This window comes from Mauremys mutica, chromosome 4 (assembly GCF_020497125.1).
Source record: "Mauremys mutica isolate MM-2020 ecotype Southern chromosome 4, ASM2049712v1, whole genome shotgun sequence".
NCBI classification, from domain to species: domain Eukaryota; kingdom Metazoa; phylum Chordata; order Testudines; family Geoemydidae; genus Mauremys; species Mauremys mutica.
Window position 1 is genome coordinate 52,457,010 of NC_059075.1, and position 13,501 is coordinate 52,470,510.

Sequence of the window (13,501 nt, forward strand, 5' to 3'; positions counted from 1 at the left end):
TTACAAGAAAAATACAAAACTGAGACTAACAAAATATAGATGACACTTATCCTATCATCATATTTAAATAAGAAAAGAGTTGGTGAACTATACTGGTAAGACAATTTAAGTAAAACAGTTTGGCTAAAATCAAAGAACATTCAAGGTACAGACGCCCCCCGGGTTATGCAAACCCAACTTACGCAAATCCGCACTTATGGAAAAAGTTCCATAAGCTAGAAATAGGAGGTGGTTGGTTCCCCCGCCCCACTCAATGGTCAGGTATACGTTTCCGATTTACACAAAATTTGAGTTACTCTTGCGTAAGTCAGGGAGCATCTGTATGCAATTAAATGAAATACATTAGTTTTCCCTCCCAATTTCCTCTTTCTATAACTAATGCTGTCAGTGGTTCACTGTGTTGGAAAGTTAACAGTACTGCTAATCTGCTGCAAAATGCTTTGGATTTAGGGGAAAGCAGCCTGTTTTCTGCTCCTGTGCTGAACTTCTCTCAACCCATGTAAGTCACGTGTCCTTTTTGTGTAACAGCTGTCCCTGATTACTTTGCTCTCTGTGGAGTATGAGTCCATTTCCTGTGAACCTATTGAGCATCCCCAAAACCGCCACACCTAATTCCAGAAACTTCTGGAAGTGGAATGCTAATTAGGCATTTACCTAACAGCAGTGACCCAGACACAACTTGTTCCTCTCTCCCCCTTCTCTCTAGAGCTCTTAGAGATATCTGTCTGTTAGGCATATGGGCTACATATCAGACATTTTAAAATAATTTGTAGAAATCCTAATGATACCAGAATTCACAATAAGATAAAATTCCAGCATTGTCACATTTTACTAGAGCTCAAAGAACTGTTGCCTCCAGGCTTTCTGGCTTGTGAAGTAACAAATCTAAAATCTTCTGAATCTGCCTATATAGATGAAATTGTTTGAGAATAAATGTGTATTTCTTTCCATTAAAAGCAGTTTTACTAATTTTTTTTTCTTCCTGTGGGAATTCTTTTCTTATACTGAAAATGTTTGCCTCAATATGACAAAATAAATCAGATTGGTTTGTAGGACATAGTCAGTAAGTAGAGGAAATATCTTTAATAACAGATGTGAAAGAATTGTGGCAGTTGTGGCTTCCTCAGATCACAAGAATATTGATTTGTGTGCAAGCATTTGGTTTCTTTTAAAATTTCACGGAACCACTAACCATAATGTACAGTTTCCAGGGGAAATTACTCTTCATATGTGGCTTTAACTGTGTTTTCTGTACATAATTGTGGTTGAAAGTTCTCTGTTTTTGGTTGAACTGAATATGTCCATTTATTAAATATCTACCTTTCAAAAGCATGAAAAATGCAAAGCTGTTAGTTCCAGATTCCTTAATTGTTCATTGTTTGTAATGATTTTTACATGTTGTAGTTTTAATTTTGCAGACTGCATATGTGCATCTATCTAAATGGCTTTCAAAACAAGTTAATTTCTAACATCTAAAATATGATTATTAGAATTTTTTAAATTTTGACCCGCACTAATACAAGATTAATCTTGTTTAATGGTGTTCATTTTTGGAATTACAATGACTCATGCACATCCAGAAAAATAACAGTAATTGTAATGTAAGGTTAAGTTCCAGAGAATTAAAAATCAAAATGAAGGTTAAGATTTCAGGAAAGTGATTTTGTTAGTACATAATTTCCTGCTTCAGTGTAAGGTACAACAGAAATGAAATGCAAGCTATGGGACATACAACTATTTATACAAGTGAGAAGAAGAGAGAATTGCTATTCCTGGTTTATAATTAGTTTACAAGGAAATATTAAAAGGGGTCCATCACCTCTCTGAGGTACTGGCAAAGAAAACAATTGATGCCCAAGTGGGATCCACAAGACTTTTGCCACTTCATTTTGGGCCATCTTACTGTTTATTTCCCTTCTTTTTTCACTTTCTTTTTCATGTATGGCCTGACTTTCCTTGCCAGTCTGCTACAAGATGTCAGAACACAGCGCACACACTTTAATTTTTTAATGTTTTTAATTCTAATTCTGAAACCTGACCAGAGGAATGAAAGAATCAAGGTCCCTCTTGGGTTCCCCAAGAGACACTAAAGATTTTTAAAAAACTCTGAGTATAATAAAAAATGAGCACTTCAGGTATATAGTGGGAAATGGGGAAATATTTAGGTTCCATAACTTTTGGTAAGTGTTAACAAAATTGAGAGCAGATAAACAGGACACATCTTCATTTACTAAAAGGGAATCTTTGTGGATATGTATCAACTGTACAGTTCATAGTTCCTCACTAAAAACTAATGCAGTGAGAGGAACATTCACAATGTTTGTAGCTACAAAGAAAATTATTTAACCAGTAACCTGCTCTGTGAATCACTTGTTTGAAAGAGTATTTAAATTACTTTACAGACATTTGTTATTAATTTAAGTGTAGCTGACTAGGCAAATATTGACCGAGTTAAAAGTAATGGTTTCACATTAATGTCATTGCATTCCATTTTTGACTAATTGTACTTCAGGGTCTCTTTATGAAGATAAATGATGTCTCAGAAGACTTTAAAAGGCATTTTAAGAACATATAAAATTGTAGACGCTATAGATGCTAAACCAAATGTTGTTATTTTAGTACAACATTACATCACAGTGTTCATGATGGATGAGCCCAGTGTTATGGCCAGAAAAATAAGCAGTCATTCTGTCAAACCATTATTTTACTGAATTGTTGTTCCACTTAGTCATTCATTTAAAAATGTTTAGGTGGAATCACCCACACCTCTTTAGCAGGAGGATTCCCTTTGAAGGTGAACTGCAAAGGAAAAAAATGACATGGCCTTTTTTCTTTATGATGTGTGAAGACAGCCTAAAACGGTTTTCTCCACCAACCCTCCCTCTCCTCTTCCCCCCTCTCCCCCTCAATCTAAATCCTCCCAAACAATATTTATTTAGAAATGTCAGGAATGTCTAGTCTGGCTGTGATGGTTTCTGGGGTACCCAGGGTTGCAAGGCACCTTGCTACCACCTGCCCTTAGTATGAGGGAGCTTTGTTGTGCCTTTCAGGGGTCAGCTCCCTGACTTGTCCAGCCACTGGCAACACAAGTATTCCCTTGGAGCCCATCCAGGCTTCGCTGTCCCTCATGTTGGCTAGCAATAACACACTCCAACCCACATATCCTCCAGGCATCCCCTTTCAGTATCTACCCCTTTAGCCACTGGACACTCTTAACAGAGTTGCCAAGTCCGCTGTCCCCAAATGTGCAATACACCATAGCTTACTAGTTGCATCTTAGAACACAGCTTCATTTAACACACAACACTTAGATTTGTTTATAGAGAAAGCAAGGATAAACTTGTTTAACAAAGAATAGAGATTCATATCATACAAACAGAAATATTGGAAACAAAAGAGCACATATAACATAGAATGCAAATTATGGTTCTAGAGCCTAAACTCAATTAACAAGATGTCTTATTGTCTAATAAGGTAGTGCTTACCCCAAAGCTCTTCTTACAGCATTTTTCAACCAGAGTGGTTGAGACCCTTCCTTTGAGAGTCCAAGCCCTTTGACAGCTTGTCTTCCCTTGTTGAAGGACAACTGGAGATTCATCTGCTCCCCAGATTCAGTTTCAAAAGTTAATTGCCTTATTCCTAAACAGGACAACCCCTGCTGCTTTTGTTTTTTTTCTGAAACCCCCACAGTCTGTTGGTTAGCATTTTGCTGAGACTGTAAATGGGCATCTATTTTGAACCATGCAATACTCAAAGTGCACATGACCAGCCAGAGAGAGATAAGCATCTCTTCTCCCTGTCTGACAGGAGTATGTCTATCACCTTTTGGTGGCTTGCCTTAATTCACAGTCCAGTCAAATATAATTTTTGTATAGATACATCACTCCTCACACGTTTTCTATATGTATATCTCACAATGATTATGATGACCACTGTGACACAGGCTTTCATTAGAGACCTTACATGACCACCTTTGGTGAGCTAGTATATAAATCCCGGATGCAAGGGATCCCTGTAATTCTTATGCACCCCTGTGCCCTCTACTGGTTGGCGCAAAGATGACATTGGGTTACACTGATGAGGATTTCCAGCGGAACCAAGGCACATCAATGAGTAAAAAAATTGGGAGTTTTCTCAGCTCTTAAATGACAGCTTTGATGTGTTGAATCTTTATTAAAGAGAGTGTTTCTCCCAATTGGGTTGGGAGTGTTTGTAAGGCGTTTAGGCTAATTGGCTGTTAAAAAAAGAAAAGAAAAAATCACTTCCCCACTCATCAATTTTTACTTGATCAGTATGTTTGTTATCATAATGTTATTAGTATGCCATCCTCCATAGAGTCTTCCAAGAAAAACAGGGAAGACAAGATCTGAAATTCTAATGTGAAAAAGTATTTTACCCCCGCGTCCCACCTGCCTTAATGCTGATAAAGCCTTTCAGGCATCTTTTTATAATGTTATAAAGAAGCATAAAATCTATTTTTAATTACTCTGCAAGTTCCTTTTAAGGGCTGCATTTTCAGACATAGGTACCTAAAAAGCACGTCCAGAATCTGAACACTTTACACAGAGATACTTTTACAATCCAGTACGCGTTTCATGTATATACAGTACATGCTATTTTGATAGTATGTACTGTTGAAATTGACCCATGAGTCATATGCAAATTCATGCTGTTTTTGTACTTTCTCTGTCCAGTTAGCCCCAAAGTATTAAATACAGATCCATTTCATGTAATATACTTTAATTGTTAAATCAATATTAAGTTTAATAATGGTGCATATTTATAAGGCAGTTAATGGTACTGATCTTGAAAAGTTTAAACACAGTATAAATAGTATGCTAAGGTCTAACCCCTTATACTATCAAGCCTGTGTGTTTCAGGAGTTTGTTGTATGTAGTTAACATCTCTTTAAAAGTTTTCTTTTAAATATTTTGTGTAATGTTTTTACATTATACATGGCCCCACATTAAATAGTTGAATTTTTTTTCTCCCTTTTTGGCTTTGCTTGTTGTAGATTAAAGCAAATCTTTGAAAAACTATGACAAACATGATGCATTATGGTAGTTTAATGATGATTGTTCTGGTCCTCAGTTTTATAGATGTTGAAGTATATTTTTAGCATCAGTTCACTGTATTTATTTCAATGTAATTTATCATAGGGAAGATTTATTTTTCATTACTTGTCACAGGCTGTTCCTACTTTTTTTTGCTTCTACTGAATGTAAAATATATCCTGTCCTTTAGGCCCTACTTTTTTTACATAGATGAATCTTCTGTTAGTATGTCACCCTAGTCTTACCTATATATTTATTCTTTATATTCAACCTCTTTAGTTCATGAATAGATTAGTGTTTACGTGTAGCTTTGTGTGAGACCTACATTGAGACTAGCATTATAGTTTTAATTGCTCAGAGCTATAGAGATTGATTTTAAAAAGCAAACATATGGATATAACTAACAGGACATTTACTAACAAAAGACTGAACCTTAACGATGGATTTTTCACACTGCAGCAAATTTGAAGAAAAGAGAGCATGTATCCAAAAAAACCCCAGTATATTTTGCCGTAATTATGTGTGTGCCCATGCTACTATTGCAGATAGTAGGAGTTGAATAAGATCTTTCTCCCTCTATCACCCAACTTCTTTCTGCAGAATCATTCAGTGAAGTCATAATCCTGTGTTTCACATCCATCTGTTACCATAGAAATGATTGAATAATCTAAATTTAGCTTTATGTCTTTCCTACAGGATAAAGCCAGAGGAACAAATGTTTTGTATTTAAAAGAACCCTTGTTTAAATAAAAATAACTTTTAACTTGCAAAACTAGATACTGTAGTTAAAACACATGAAAGGAAACAATCTAAACCTTAAGTAAACGTATATTTGAAATATGTTTTGGAGTAAGAGACTCTGTTTAAAGACACAGCATTTGGAGTTCAAAGTACTTGACAATGACCATTTAAACTTGGAGAATCCTCACCTGCCCTTGGTGTACTGTCTTTCATATTATAAATATGTTGTTTCTACATTATTTTTGTAATCATTTATACTTTGATATCTGATGACAAACAGATTTACTAAAATTCTTGAATCAGACAAGATAAACAAACAAGTAATCCAGGATGTTAAGGACATTGTTTGAAATCCATTTGTCAGCCCTCACATTACAGCAAGTCTGAAGTTCTCTTTTTAAGGCTCTCATTTTCCTGCTTCTAAATAACTGGGCAAATATCTTGTGAAGCTAGTTATTGGCTACATGTCCACAAACATAACTCAGTTTCCAGGATACCGTAAGGGCATGTGCAAGTATTAAAGTGTTCAAAGGAGCAATATAAAAGAAAATTTGGTTAGATTTTTTTATTAGTTCACAGATTATAGTAAGCATAATTTACAGATAGTTTGATCCAGTCATTCAATTGCCTGTCATCTAGTACTTTTAAAGTATATATCACTAACCACCCCAATACAGTTGCCACTTACTACAGTAACTGTTTTTTGTTGTTGTTGTTGTTTTTCTCCCAAAGATTCATGCATTGTTGTTGGGTGGAACTGAATGTTTAATTTATTGTAAGGTTGATTGTTGCTAATAAATATTTATGTGATCTAGCTGTATGAAAAAGGGGAATAGGGGACCTCTCTTTCACTACAAGAGAGGTAAAGTATGTGAAAGTTATCTGAAGTTAAAAGGAAATGGATTAGGTAAAAATTTGCTAGAGTAGACAAATATGTAGAGACTGATAATTTTCCTTTCAGCTGGTACATATTTTCACTTCCCAAGAACCAGGGTTTTCTTTACTGTTGAGTAGTGTCAGTTGATTTCATTTTGTGTGTTTACATGTGCTGTGGGTAGAACAGAGCCCCCTGCACAGAACCCTATCGTGTGTATGTGTTACACATAAATACTTTTTAGTAATGTCATTAAGGCTGCAAAGTTGAGCGTGCAAAAGTTTAAAAAAAAATGCCAGATTTAGACTGCCGGTGGAACCTTAATGCAGCCCCCTTGTGTGTATGCATTATGATATAATATTTAATTATTTGATCACATAACTATGTTTTCAATAGGATTAATTATCAAAAGATTATTAATTTCCTCCTGGTCTTTTCTATGGTGCTATTCATTATAGTGTCTGAGTGCCTCAAAAATATTAATTTATTTTCAGAACACCCTGTGAGATGTGGGGGTATTTTAATTCCCATTTCACAGTTGGGGAACTACAGCAGGAAGAGATTAACATGAAATGCATCCACTAACTGTGGTGTCCAATTAGAGAAGCATAGTAGTTGATATTTTAGAATACTCTAGCATTCTAGAGCATTTTATATTTTCAAAGCATTGTTCCCATTGACTTCATTTGCAGGATCTGCAGACTAGACCCCACGATCACAAGTCAGGCAACCAGTAAATGAGGTACACAGTTAATTAGTGACCATCTGTGAAAAGTTTGGTTTTAAGTGACTTGGCCTGTATCACATAAGAACTCTGGAGCAGAGGCAGGGACACACTTCAGTTCTCCATGATACAATCCTTTCTCTTACTGCAATGCCCTGCCTCGTTCACTATATACCTTGCAGCTTCTGTAACAGATGAGGAATAAGTCCTACAGACAACAACCTTTTGCATGTCAGAACCCTGTTTCATTGCTAGAGCACTGAATGAAGCAGGGATCTTGGAGGGAAAAATAGTATGTGACCGATCATGTAATTAAACAATGTAATTAAACAATGTATCATTCTACATACACACAAGGGGGCTGAATTAAGGCAACCTTTAATTTTGGCATTTTCTAAATTTTGACCATGTGAGTTTGGAACCATAATGTCTTTCTATGTAGTTTTTGTGTGTGTAACTTCCTAGTTTTTTAAAAAAGCAAATGGCTAAAATTGAAATTCAATCATATGATGTCATATTGACAGCCCCACGGGTCACCAACAGGTTTTGGAAGCTCTAGATCCACTTGTGCAGACCTCTGCCTCTTGAGCTAACGAAGTAACATAGCAATATAGTTTGTCATCCTCTGTGTAGATCAGCACTACAGGGGGTTGAGACACAGCGCACTAGGTTTTACAGATACTTGCTGAAAGCAGAAGAATGGAAACTCAGGAATCGTGGGTTCCATTCCGTCCTCTGGTCTAGTGACTACAGATGCTTCTGCCTGTTTCCTGCAAACTTGACCCATTCTAACCTGTCTCTTCTTCATCCCTGCTCCTTGTCCCAGTCCATTCTTCTCACCTAGCCAATCCCAATTTCCATTTCTCAGGCATCTCATCCCAATCCTAGCTTTCCTTGCTCAGCCAGTCCCAATTCTGCCCTTGCACCCTGGCTCCTCAGAACTTTCTCCTTGCCCCCATTCCCTCCATGGTTCCCAGTCTGTTTCCCCTTGACTTTATCCGATCTCAGTCTCTTCTCCTCCCACTGGCTACCAGTTTCTCTCTCTCTCCTATTTTACCAGTCCCACTCTCCTTGCTCAGAGAGTTGTGGTCCCCTCCAGGCTCCGAGACCCAGGGTCCTTTCCCAGCCAGCCCCAGTCTGCCTCCAGCTCCCACTCTCAATCTCCTTGTCCCTTCTGCTTTACAATCATGGAGCTTCCTCCTCCACACTGCTTGGGCATCAATAGAGGGAGCACTGAGAGCCCAAGAGAAGTTCTCACTGCTTTTAGTTAGACCAAGTGAGGCCCAGAGCAGCCCTAAGCTAGAATTGCAGGGAAAATTCCTGGCTGAGGAATATGGATGGAAACTGTGGAGTTTAGCTCCATATCTCTAAAGTCTCTAATGAGCATGTGTGAGCTGCAGTTTTTTTCAAAGGTGTATAATTTGATGAAATTTCACGGAGACAGCAATAACTACATTCCCTCCACCTGCCAAATTTCAGGTCCCTTTTCCAAAGCATGAGGGCCTAGAGTTTTTAAAGGAAAAGGTCCCCTGACATATTTAACGTGGACAAAACAGTGCATTTTTCTCTACTCTCATACTCAGGAATGGCTGAACCATTTTGGTGGGACTTTAAAATGAAATGCAGCCAGAAATGACCTGACATGAAAAATTTCAACCCAAACAGTTAGTTTGACAAAGATAAGCAATTAAAAACAAGGTCTTTTCATGAGAAATTTTGGGCAACCTTAATACTAGACAGAGCTACCACCTGTGCCTGTATATAATATATATATTCAGAAATAATACATAAAGGTACGGAGCCAGATTCTCAGCTGATATAATTGGGCATTGGCTGGTTTTCTGTCCTCACATTTATCTATTACTATTGACATTTAATTTTTAATTCCATTGTCTCTGGATATTGTCATATATATATTTTTAAACTTTGGAGTAGTAGGTGTCAGTGCAGCTCCAAATGATACAGGAGTCCTCGTGAGTAAAGTCAATATCAAGGCTGTGGCCATATTGATTTGTTTTTAACTTTAAAAGAGCTTGTGTAATAAATGTATCCCAAGCTTATTGATTCTCTCCAACCAGCTGAAGAGTAGTCATATTATATCTTAACAAAACTGAAGAGAAATCATATGTTTTTAATTTTAATAAAGTTTCTGAAATGACAGTGTGTTAGAGAGAATAGTGTAATGAGCCTGTTGAAATATATTTTTTTTATTTCTTGTACTTTAGGTTCATACGAATTTTGACTCTTAGGAAGGCACAAGAGTACCCTTATTCATTATTTTTGTGTATAAGCGCCAAGCAAACCATTTTAATTGCTTGATGTGTCCAAAATCAGCACTAGCGCTTTTTGTGGGAAAAGAGTCCTTTGTCCCCATGTTGCCCTAACTTGCAAGAGGAGGAGAGATAAACAGTTGTTTGGTGATGGTTTTGTCCAACTTCTCTCTCCGAAAGAACTAATCAGGACAAATGTGATATGTTTTCTGATGAATAATGACTAACCAGCATTGAAGGAAGGAAGTGATTACTGTCCTTTTCTTCCCTGTAATACTAAAAGGTCCTGAGTGGACACAAGTTTGTTAAAAGGGCTTGTCTACACAGCTTCACAGTGTAGACTACAGGGGCATAAACAACTCTCATCCATGTAATCCGCGCTGCCAGGGCTGCATAGAGAAACCTTAATGTACTTCAGGGTCATTTTGGGCTTGTTTCTGCTGTATTCACTGATCTAATTCATTTAAGCCCTATCTGCTAAATTTTGGGGTTAGCTTTACGTCTCATCTCAGTACTGAGGCCCTTCTCCTTTGAAGCCTCATTAGCAGGGGAATAGATTACTCAAAAGTTTTTGTTTTTTGTTTTTTCTTTTGAATATTCTTCAAATCCTTTCTTTATGGCTGAGCAAATGATTGCTTCTGTATTTCAGTGTAATTTAGAAGATATGCAAAATGTTACTTTGCATATTATTTGCACCAGATTATTTTCATGAGAAAAATCTTCATTATTTTAAGGACCACATCATCTACAGTAACTCCTCACTTAATGTCGTCTCGTTGTTACGTTGCTGATCAATTAGAGAACATGCTCATTTTAAGTTGTGCAATGCTCCCTCATAACGTTGTTTGACAGTCGCCTGCTGTGTCAACTGCTTGCCGAAAGAGCAGCCCGTTGGAGCTGGCTGGTGGGGGCTTGGAACCAGGGTGGGACGGCAGCCCCCCATCAGCTCCCCTAAATTCACTGTGCAGTAGCTGCCCAGCAGGCTATCAATTGCTGGGCAGTTCAGCTGTTCCTCCCTGCACTGCCATGTGCTGCTCCTGCCGTCTGCCTTGGAGCTGCTCCCAGGAGCCTCCTGCTTGCTGTGCAGAGGTGTGTGTGGGGAGGCGGGGGGTGGAGGGGGGCAAAGGGGTGCTAATGTCAGGGTGTACCTGTCCCCTGCTCCTGTCCCCTGCTCCTGCCTCCTGCTCCACAGAGCAAGCGGGGCACGACAGGGCTTAGGACAGAGGGAGCTTGCTGGCAGCAGCTGCTGTCTCAATTTGCTAATCTACTTCAAAAGGCAGTGTACTTAGAGAGGGGTCAACGTACTTAAGGGGCAATATATTTTATATAGTCTTTTGTCTGGTGAAAAAAATTGCCCTGGAACCTAACCTCCCCTATTTACATTAATTCTTATGGGGAAATGGGATTCGCTTAACATCGTTTTGCTTAAAGTAGCATTTTTCAGGAACATAACTACAACTTCAAGCGAGGAGTTACTGTATAACACAAATGCACAGTATTGTATGTAAAAGCGTATGGTAAAAATCCTTGCTTACCATGTTGGGAGTATGTAAGCACTTGGGATCTAGAGTGAAGTGTGTTTTTCAAATATCAGTAGGGTTGGGGGCTTTGGGGAGATAATTTGTAAATAGCAAACTCATGTATGCTGAAGCTTTCTGTAAGAAGAAGAATATTAGGTGGATTTCTCTGGTAAGTCATGAAGGAAACTTGTTTTTGTTTTTACAAAACGGTAGGTTAAAACCAGCCTAGTAGCGTAACATCCGGATGTCTTGAGTTTTATTCCACCAATAATAAAGCTCTGCATGATTTTATATAGTTTTCCACTAGGTCACTTGTAGAGTTTAAAAAAATTGTTATGAAACAAAGCTAAAAAATGTTCAACATGAAATAATAATCTTATGTTGTTTTATAAAGAAACTGAAAAGGATTACAGTTTGTGCCTTAGACTTTCTTGTTTCAGTTTAACATAAGCCGCCTTGGATGAATGCGAAGACACATTAAAGCCCAATTTTCAAATCTTAGTAGTTACAACACTTGTCTGGATCAAACTTACAGATATTTACTAAATTGATGTTGACCATTTAAGAAACTTTGAGTTAAATTTTAAAAGCAAGCAAGAATATTTAGTCTGTAAATTTGTTGTTTGTAAAAGCAGCAGGCACATCTGTGGCACAGTATAAATAATACATACTAATAACAAAATAGAGGTAAATAATTAGATGATATGTAATAGTTTTATTTCAAACTAATGAGTGTAATTGCCAGTGAGAATCATGATTTTTACATGGGAACCTATTCATCATTATTACCACAGTAAAATAACTTTTTATCACAGTGTTAATATTTATTGGGTGTAGTAAATGGTACTAGAACACTTCATCAGGAGGAAAAGAAAACATTTTTGAAATACACCTCTACCTCGATATAACGCTGTCCTTGAGAGCCAAAAAATCTTCCCGCTTTATGGGTGAAACCGTGTTATATTGAACTTGCTTTGATCCACCGGGGTGCGCAGCCCTGCCCCCCGGAGCAGTGCTTTATCGCGTTATATCCAAATTTGTGTTATATCGGGTGGTGTTATATCGAGGTAGCGGTGTACATTTTAAATAGGAAGGTCAGTGTTTCCTAATCAAATGCCATTGCTTAGTTTTCCACAAGTGCTAAAACTGCTGTGCTGAAATACAGGATCAAAATGATTATGAATGCTGATTGCGTGTGTGTGTGTGCGTGTGTGTGTGTGTGTAAGTCATTTAATTAGTGTGGCAGAAGTACACACAAACTTAGTTTTCTATTCCCTTTTAAAATAGCTCTTTATTTACAATTATTGTAACTGTTCTCTTTATTCCTTATTGTATACAGATGCCCCTATTTTACCTAGTCAACAATACAGATTATCTACTCAATAGGAAAATTTCTCTCTTATGTGAAGCCTAGGTTGAAATGAGGATTGCATTTTGCCATGAAGACACTGAGATTTGTGGTCAACCTGATCTTCTATAGGAGCGAGTTCCACTTTCTTAGGTTAGTCACCAAGAAAATTCTCTCATAAATTGATATTGACAATAGCTGTCATGAGAGATCATGGTCATGTGGGACAAGGGTGTCCCTGAGGTAACTTGGTCCAGTCTTAGGGAGGGTTTTGAAGGTGAGGATTGAAACCTTGTATTTGACCCATTTGTTCCATCTGGGAGTAAAGAATGGAACAATGAGTTGATGTGTTCTCAGCAGCCTGTGGGTACGTCTACACTTACCTGCCGGTTCGACGCGGAGAGTTCGACTTTTTGGAGTTCGAACTATCGCGTCTGATCTAGACGCGATAGTTCGAACTCCGGAAGCGCCGCGGTCGACTCCGGTACTCCACCTCGGCAGAAGGAGTTGGCGGAGTCGACGGGGGAGCCGCGGAGTTCGACCCCGCCGCGTGTGGACGGGTGAGTTGTTCGAATTAGGGTACTTCGAATTCAGCTACGCTATTCACGTAGCTGAATTTGCGTACCCTAATTCGAACCCCCTTCTTAGTGTAGACCAGGCCTGTGTTACTGAGCAGAGATGACTGCTGTCTTGTGAGTCAGCTTGTAGCTTTGTTTTTTTTAAAGGTTGGTGGTTTCATATATATGTACAGATAATTACAATAATCAAATCTGGAGGTCATGAATATGTGGTTTGGAAGATTGGATACTGAGGGCTTGTCTACATTACCGGCTGGATCAACGGGCAGTGATCGATCCAGTGGGGGTCAATTTATCGTATCTAGTCTAGACGTGATAAATCGACCGCTGAGTGCTCTCCCGTTGACTCCGGTATCTCCCCGTCTTCCCCCTCCCCCAGTGTAGATCAGGCC

At 38.2% G+C, this 13,501-nt stretch overlaps 1 protein-coding gene across 9 annotated transcripts in view; it reads left to right on the top strand.

Annotated features, from left to right (window-relative positions):
- Nucleotides 1-13,501, top strand: part of NOVA1 (NOVA alternative splicing regulator 1) — a 250,784-nt gene that overhangs the window by 60,277 nt on the left and 177,006 nt on the right. The window lies entirely within an intron of this gene.